This window comes from Triticum dicoccoides, chromosome 6A, assembly GCF_002162155.2.
Source record: "Triticum dicoccoides isolate Atlit2015 ecotype Zavitan chromosome 6A, WEW_v2.0, whole genome shotgun sequence".
In the NCBI taxonomy this organism is placed as follows: domain Eukaryota; kingdom Viridiplantae; phylum Streptophyta; class Magnoliopsida; order Poales; family Poaceae; genus Triticum; species Triticum dicoccoides.
The window spans coordinates 116,679,523-116,688,308 of NC_041390.1; positions in this window are offsets into that span (position 1 = coordinate 116,679,523).

The window sequence follows — 8,786 nt, forward strand, 5'->3', positions numbered from 1 at the left end:
TCTACCCACACCGTCTTCCTCCTTGCTCATCCATTCTTGCACACTCAAGCTCCAATGCCCAAGTCCACATCCTTGCCCTCAACCTTCTCCAAACATGTCTGGAGCGGGAGGCAAATGGATGGCTTCCTCCGTTACGGAGGGACACATCAAGAAGCTGCGCGGAGCTGGATACTTAGCCGCGAATATCGCGCATCGGCTGCCCGCTGCAGGGCAGATCGTTCCTACCTCGGAACCTCATGAGAGGGTAGTTTTCCTCCACCACTTCCTCCGCGGACTGGGGTTTCCACTCCATCCATTCGTCCACGGTCTCATGTTCTACTACGGGCTGGACTTCCATGATCTGCCCCCGAACTTCATCCTAAACATTTTGGCGTTCATCGTCGTGTGTAAGGCTTTCCTCCGCATCTGGCCCCACTTCGGCCTGTGGTTAAAGACCTTCAATATCAAGCCGAAGGTGGTGGGAGACCAACAAGCGGAATGCGACGGAGCCATGGTGGGCAAGATGCCCAATGTTACATGGCTTGAAGGCTCCTTCGTGGAGACCATAAAGGGGTGGCAATTGGCGTGGTTCTACATCACCGAGCCGCGCGACACCAACTGGGAGGTGGCCCCCGAGTTTCGATCCGGAATCCCCACGCGTCTCACCTCCTAGAAAGAGAAGGGCCTATCCTGGGGTTCATTAGTGGAGCTGGACGGACTCCAGAAATGTATCCGGAATATGGCAAGCAAGAAGCGCAAGCTTGTCAACATAGTCCAGGTCATGCTCATCCGCCGGATCCTCCCGTGTCAACAACGGGATTTCAACTTGTGGGAGTTCGACCCGGCCCAGCACCAGACTCTGAACGAGCTCTTTGACATGACGCAAAAGGACGTCTGGAGGGTGCTGTTCAAGGGCGCCAAGGTCCCTCCCTCTCTCACCGAAGACCGCGGGCTAAGCGCGAAGCGCCTAGCCCATTCGGTGAGTTCTATATATCCGGTAGGACATTTATTTCCCCTAGCTTAACCATGTGTGGGGTCTGAGCTCCATGCCTTTGACAGGACTGGGTGGAGACGTCGGGGTAGATTAACTGTCCGGCCCCTCTGCCCGAAGACACTTCGGATGCTCTCCTGACGGAGATGCTGACTCCGGCTCCTTACAAGGTGTCGGAGAAGACCAAGAAGGCCAAGGGAACCTGAAAGAGTTCTCACGCTAGGTATTATCAGACTCATTGTCCGATAACTCCCCCTTGAATCGAGGGAGACAAGGAAAGGAAGGCCGCCCCGGCCGGGGGGCCGAAGGGTCCAAGAAGGGGAGAACTCTCCTTCCGGACTACTCCACAACCGCCGCCGAAGGCGAAGACAAGTGGCTGCTCAGGGCAAAGCCCCTGGCGAAGTCGTAAGTATTCGGATACAAGAGTAAGTCATAGCATACCTTCGTCGCACTGCTTTCCATAACGCCGAATATGATTATGCAGACCGCCCCAAGCCCGTATCGACGTATCTTCATCGGGCGGCTCCTTGGACTTGTCAGATATGGATAGAGATCCACTTCCGACCGCCACCTCCCTGTGCCCTACGGACAATGCCGCGGTATTGTCTCAAGAGGCACCGGGTCGAGCGGAGACAATTCCGGAGGCGCCTCAAGGCGACCTTCCGGACTCCAGGAGCAGAGGGAGTAAGGCTCCCGACGACTCCGAGTTCGGCCCTCAGCCGAACACCGCGCCGGAACCCCTAGTGGTTCCGGACTAGGGCAGGCGGCCTCCTTCCCAAAGGGGCAAGACGCATGTCGACCTCTACCCATCCAGGGGCACCAGAGAATCTGTTGGGAGCGCTTCGCAGCGCTTCCATCGATGAAGAGCACCGCACTATTATGAGTACGGTGATCCAGAAGGTTCAGTCCGCCAAGGGTGGACTGACAGAAGCCTGTGCCAGCCTTTTAACAGGCTTTAAGGTAAGTATTTGAAATATAGGAAAAATATTACCGCATAGACAGTAGCCCCTGATGCTCTGTTCGGTGTTCACAAAGAAAAGCCGAACAGAGGATCAAACAATGTCGCAGGAGTCTAATATAAGTATGTCTATATGCGTATGCAGGCTTCGCTGCTGGCCTCTGCCGCACTGACTGCGGAGGTCACCACACTGAAGCAGGACCTCAAAGGGTCCAAGGAAGAGCTCGGCCTTGCCAAGAGGCAGCTCGAGGAGAACAAAGGTAAGTAGTACCTAGTCTATGGATATTTATAAAAAGAATGCGATTGCAAAATGACAGGGTCATAGTAAATTTGCCAGGGGCCACGACCGAGGTGGCGACCCTGAAGCAAGTGCTATACGAGGCTGAAAACAAAGCGGCCCAGGAGCACACCGAGCAGGAAAAACAAGAGGCACAGGTGGGCGAGGTGCAGCAAGAGCTCCACGCTCTCGTGACGAAGCACGAGGCGTTGGAGCTTGACTTGAAGACGCGAGAGTCCAAGATTGCCGTGGCCCTTGAGAGTGCAAAGAGTGCCAAGGCTGAAGCCCAAAAGGCTCTCCAGGAGATTTATGCGATGAAGAAGATAGCGGCGGGTAAGACATTCTATATGCAAAGCAAGCATGTGAAAGTAAATTACTTGTTACTTACCCGAATCCGGAGCTCTCCAGGAGCATTCACAGATTTGCCCCACAGCGTGTCGGATGCCGCACAGTTTTACCAGGCCGAGGAGGGAAGCTCAATGGAGAAGCTGTTCTGGTCTCAGTATACTAAGATCGAACACCCGATGCCTCTGAGCGGCCAGCTGAAGCAACTGGTCGAGCTGCACAGGGTGGCCGAATAGGCCATGAAGGGCTTTGAAGTGGTCCGTCTACATCGAAGGTGCATGCCGGGCTTTCGCCCGTGCAAAGGTGCACTGGGCCAAGATGGACACCGTGAAGCTGGTGAAGGAAGGGCCGCCGCAGGGCAAGGAGCATCGCCACCCCGAGATGTATTATGAGGGTGTCCTGAAGGGTTCCCGTCTTGTAACGGACGAGTGTGCGAAAGATGTAATATTTGAGTAAAATTGCTCGTGTAATCCTGTATTATGAAAACTTGTTCATATGCGCTATGCAACGCTTGTTTGAATTTAAAATATTGCCTTCTGTTCGGTTGTTTATCAAATCTGAGAGATGGCTAGTCGTCGGATTCTGCCCCCATGCCACGAGTGTTGGGGTGTTCGGGATACACCTGAGCACTCTTGTTCCCATTGTTGGGTCCTTCGAGGGAGGTGCTCAGCACAACGAACAAGGCAATCGGACTATAATGCGTTATCACTCTCACTTAGCCATAGAATTCTATAATTTTAAATTTCGGTGAAGCCCCTAGTATTCGGAAGACCGGATTTGGGGCGCGATACACGCCTTAAGCCGGACAGGGCCGACTCCTCGCTCTAAGCGACATAAGTCTTTAGGGACTTGAAACCTCTCGAACAGTGACCAGTCTCTCGCCTTATCATGACAGTAAGTTTTAGCTTTCTCTACTGAGGTGCTTAGCCCAGCAGAACCGGGGCACAATCGCAGTAGTTCTCCCAGTGCTACCTTAGCCGATATAGCGGAACGTAAGGTACCAAAACATGGGAGTCGGGAAAACCCAACTATTGACCCAAGACATGATTCAGAGCTGATGCATATAATGCTATAAGTTCGGGGTGCCGCACTGTCGAAAGTGTTTGGACTTCTCACGCCGTATTATGGGGTATGCTTAAGCCCCTAGCGTATTGGCTGTGCCAGAGTGTACGGGTGCTAGATGTCATGAATGAACATATATATATATATAGAAAGGAAGAATGCAATAATAGTCTTAATGATATGCATTGTTTATTCACAAAGGTGTGTTAAAGCAGAATGATACAAGTAGTGCGATAAGCAAAAAGTGGGACTGTTTGACATGTCCCTTCCTAGGGCAAGCTGATGAATAGTATTAAAGCAAATATTTCACTTGTTATCGTAATCCACCTGGGAGTTCCATGGTGTGACGTAGCTTTCTGCCTCCTTAGTTGCTGCATCATGTGTTCGACAATCATGCTGCCGGACAGGGTTTCCAGAGATTAAAGTCCTAAAAGAGAAAAATAACGAAGCGGGAAGCCCCTAGTGCGGTTTAAGTCGCGACTTGGAGCGTGCCACAGTCGTGCCCCCTCCCCGCCTATGCCCATGGTATTTTTAATGCGTAATTATGTACGCGTGGCATGGAATTCGCTGTTTGGCTGGGACCGGGGTGGGGGCCGCATTGCTATGCGAGCTCGGAACGTGCCAGGCGGTCCTGTTGCCGATTACTCCGGGCGCGCTTGGAGGTGTCCAGGTCCTTAGTCGCCGAACTAGTGGATTGCCTTAAGAGGCTGCTTTGCGCTTCTGCTGCGAGGGCTGCAGTGTGCTCCTCCGTGCAGAGAGAGTGCTCTGTATTTCCATTGACTGTGATGACCCCCCGAGGTCCTGGCATCTTGAGCTTGAGATATGCATAATGCGGTACCGCATTGAATCTCGCAAATGCGGTTCGCCCGAGCAGTGCATCGTAGCCACTGCGGAACGGGACTTTGTCGAAGATTAACTCTTCGCTTTGGAAGTTATCCGGGGATCCGAAGACCACTTCCAGTGTGACTGAGCCTATGCAATGGGCCTCTACACCTGGTATGACACCTTTAAAGATCGTTTTTGTGGGTTTGATCCTTGAGGGGTCTATACCCATTTTGTGCACTGTGTCCTGATAAAGTACGTTCAGGCAGCTGCCGCCATCCATAAGGACTCGAGTGAGGTGAAATCCGTCAATGATTGGGTCTAAGACCAATGCGGCGAATCCACCATGACGGATACTAGTGGGGTGGTCCCTGCGGTCGAAGGTGATCGGGTAGGAAGACCATGGGTTGAACTTTGGGGCAACTGGCTCCAACACATATACGTCCCTGAGCGCACTCTTCTGCTCCCTCTTGGGGATGTGGGTTGCGTATATCATGTTCACCGTCCGCACTTGTGGGGGGAACCTCTGCTGTCCTCCAGTGTTCGGCTGCCGGGGCTCCTCCTCGTCATCGCTATATGACCCCTTATCTTAGTTTTCGGCATTTATCTTGCCGACCTGCTTGAACACCCAACAATCCCTATTGGTGTGGTTGGCTGGCTTGTCGGGGGTGCCGTGTATTTGGCATGATCGATCGAGTATACGGTCCAAACTGGACGGGCCCGGAGTGCTTCTTTTGAATGGCTTTTTCCGCTAACCGGGTTTAGAGCCTTTGAGTCCAGCATTAATTGTCGTATCCTCGGTATTGTCGTTGTTAATGCGGCGCTTATGTTTGTTGCGACGTGACCTGCCATTGCCATCCTTGGTATCCGAAGTACCATGGTTCTTTGATATGTTATTGCTGCGAGCCAGCCATCTGTCTTCTCTCGTGCAAAAGCGGGTCATGAGTATCATGAGGGCTGCCATAGATTTTGGCTTTTCCTAGCCAAGGTGCCGGGGGAGCCATTCGTCGCGGATGTTGTGCTTGAAAGCTGCTAGGGCCTCTGCATCCGGACAGTCAACGATTTGATTTTTCTTTGTTAGGAACCTTGTCCAGAATTGCCTGGCTGATTCCTTTGGCTGCTGAATTATGTGGCTCAAGTCATCGGCATCTGGTGGTCGCACATAAGTGCCCCGAAAGTTGTCGAGGAATGCGGCTTCCAGATCTTCCCAACAACCAATGGACTCTGCTGGCAGGCTGTTGAGCCAATGCCGAGCTGGTCCTTTGAGTTTGAGTGGGAGGTATTTGATGGCGTGTAGGTCATCACCGCGGGCCATGTGGATGTGCAGGAGGAAATCCTCGATCCATACCGCAGGATCTGTTGTGTCGTCGTATGATTCTATATTTACGAGTTTGAATCCCTCTGGGATTTGATGATCCATTGCTTCGTCTGTGAAGCATAAGGGGTGTGCGGCGCCCCTGTACTGGGCTATATCGCAACGCAGCTCAAATGAGTCCTGCCCGATGTGTTCGGCCCGGCCGGACTTACTTTTACTGTATCCGGCGTGATGATTATCATCTCGCATAGTGGCGCACCCTCGTGATCCGTAGATTGATCTTGCGTGTTTTGCTTTGTCCTCCAATACGTCCCGCAGCTCTGGCATATTTCCCCATGCCTTTTTATTTGAATGGCGTCGGGGTGCGGGCTGAGCTTTTGGATGGTATGCCTCTCTGTCACGGCCACGAGGTGGCCAATCAGCCGTGTCATACACCGGGGATGGTGCTTCCTCCTCCAGTCGGGGTAGCAACCTGCACTTTGGGTAACTCTTGGAGGGGCGTTCGAGTTTATATTCCTCGGCCGCCAAGACTTCGGTGCATCTGTCGGCTAGCAAATCTTGATCACCTTGAAGCCGTTGTTGCTTTTTTTTAAGGCTATTTGTCGTGGCTATAAGCCGGCGCTTGAAGCGCTCTTGTTCGACGGGATCCTCAGGCACGACGAATTCGTCATCGTCGAGGCTAGCCTCATCTTCGGAGGGAGGCATGTAATTATCATCCTCCACCTCTCCATCTGCCGCTCTCTCTGGAGGGCTGGCTTCTCCATCCTCCTGCCCTAAATCTTGCTGGAGGGGATTGTTGCCGCCTTCGGCACTGTCCGGAGTGCTATTATCTCCTGTGTCGGTATCATCGCTTTTGCCTTGGCGGGACTTAGAGCGGCACCGCTGACGCTGGCGCTTGGGTTGCTTCTTGGAGGGGTCATCCTCTGTTGTCTCGTCGCCATTGCCTTCTTTGGGTGTGTCCACCATGTATATATTGTATGATGAGGTGGATGTCCAGTGCCCTGTGGGCAGTGGTTCCTCTTCATCTCCCGCATCATCGTCCATACTGTCGATGTCTTCGGAGTCGAAGTCGAGCATCTCGGTTAAGTCGTCGACAGTGGCTACTAAGTGGGTGGTGGGTGGGCGGCGAATTTCGTCGTCATCCGCATCCCAATCCTATCAGACGTAGTTCGGCTAGGACTCACCTGACAAGGAGAGGGACCTTAATGAGTTCAGTATGTCGCCAAAGGGCGAGTGCTGAAAAATATCCGCGGAGGTAAACTCCATGATCGGCGCCCAATCGGATTCGACAGGAACGGGCGCAGGCAGTTCGGAGTCCATGGCCGGAGAAGGATCCGGCAGTTTAGCAACACGGCTCTCGTGAAGGGTAAGGTCGATATTCGGCTCGATCTCCATAGAGGATATGGCCTCTGTGGTGGGGTCTATCCACCCGTCCATGGATGGCGCAACTGGCTCTGAATTGAGGGTCGGAGCGGCTGCCGGTGCGATCTCCTGAATACGGTCCGATGGTAGAGCTAAATCATATTCATCGTGATTGGTCAGGGCACAAGGCAGGGGCTCAAATCCGTCGAAGATCAAGTCTCCGCGGATATCAACCGTGTAGTTTAAGCTTCCAAACCTGACCTGGTGGCCAGGGGCATAACTTTCGATCTGCTCTAGATGGCCAAGCGAGTGGCCCGCAGTGCGAAGCCGCCGAACACAAAGATCTGTCCGGGGAGAAAAGTCTCCCCCTAGACTACATCGCTATCGATGATCGTAGGAGCCATCAAGCCTAACGGCGACGGCACAAAGGAACTCTCTATGAAAGCACCAATGTCGGTGTCAAAACCGGCGGATCTCGGGTAGGGGGTCCCAAACTGTGCATCTAAGGCGGATGGTAACAGGAGGCAGGGGACACGATGTTTTACCCAGGTTCGGGCCCTCTTGATGGAGGTAAAACCCTACGTCCTGCTTGATTTATTCTTGATGATATGGGTATTACAAGAGTTGATCTACCACGAGATCGGAGAGGCTAAACCCTAGAAGCTAGCCTATGGTATGATTGTATGTTGTCCTACGGACTAAAACCCTCCGGTTTATATAGACACCGAAGGGGGCTAGGGTTACACAAGGTCGGTTACAAAGGAGGAGATATCCATATCCGTACTTCCTAGCTTGCCTTCCAAGCCAAGTAGAGTTCCATCCGGACACGAGACGAAGTCTTCAATCTTGTATGTTCATAGTCTAACAGTCCGGCCAAAGGATATAATCTGGCTGTCTGGATACCCCCTAATCCAGGACTCCCTCACTTACACTTCTTGGCATTCACACTATGAACATGTGTAACATCACGTTCGATATTAAACAAGAATAAACCATTGACCAGCGGGGCATGACCATAAAACATATCTCTCAAATAAATGGAACAACCATTATTCTCGGATTTAAATGAGTAGCCATCTCGCATTAAACGAGATCCAGATACAATGTTCATGCTCAAAGCTGGTACTAAATAATAATTATTGAGGTTTAAAACTAACCCCGTAGGTAAATGTAGAGGCAGCGTGCCGACGGCGATCACATCGACCATGGACCATTCCCGACGCGCATCGTCACCTCGTCCTTCGGCAGTCTCCGCTTATTCTACAGCTCCTGTTTTGAGTTACAAAAATGAGCAACCGCACCGGTATCAAATATCCAGGAGCTACTACGAGCGCTAGTTAGGTACACATCAATAACATGTATGTCACATACACCTTTGGTATTGACGGCCTTCTTATCCGCTAAGTACTTGGGGCAGTTCCGCTTCCAGTGACCGTTTCCCTTGCAACAAAAGCACTCAGTCTCAGGCTTGGGTCCATGCTTTGGCTTCTTCCCGGCAACTGGCTTACCAGGCGCGACAACTCCCTTTCCATCCTTCTTGAAGTTCTTCTTACCCTTGCCTTTCTTGAACTAGTGGTTTTATTCACAATCAACACTTGATGTTCCTTTTTGATCTCCACCTCCGCTGATTTCAGCATTGAATATACCTCAGGAATGGCCTTTTCCATCCCCTGCA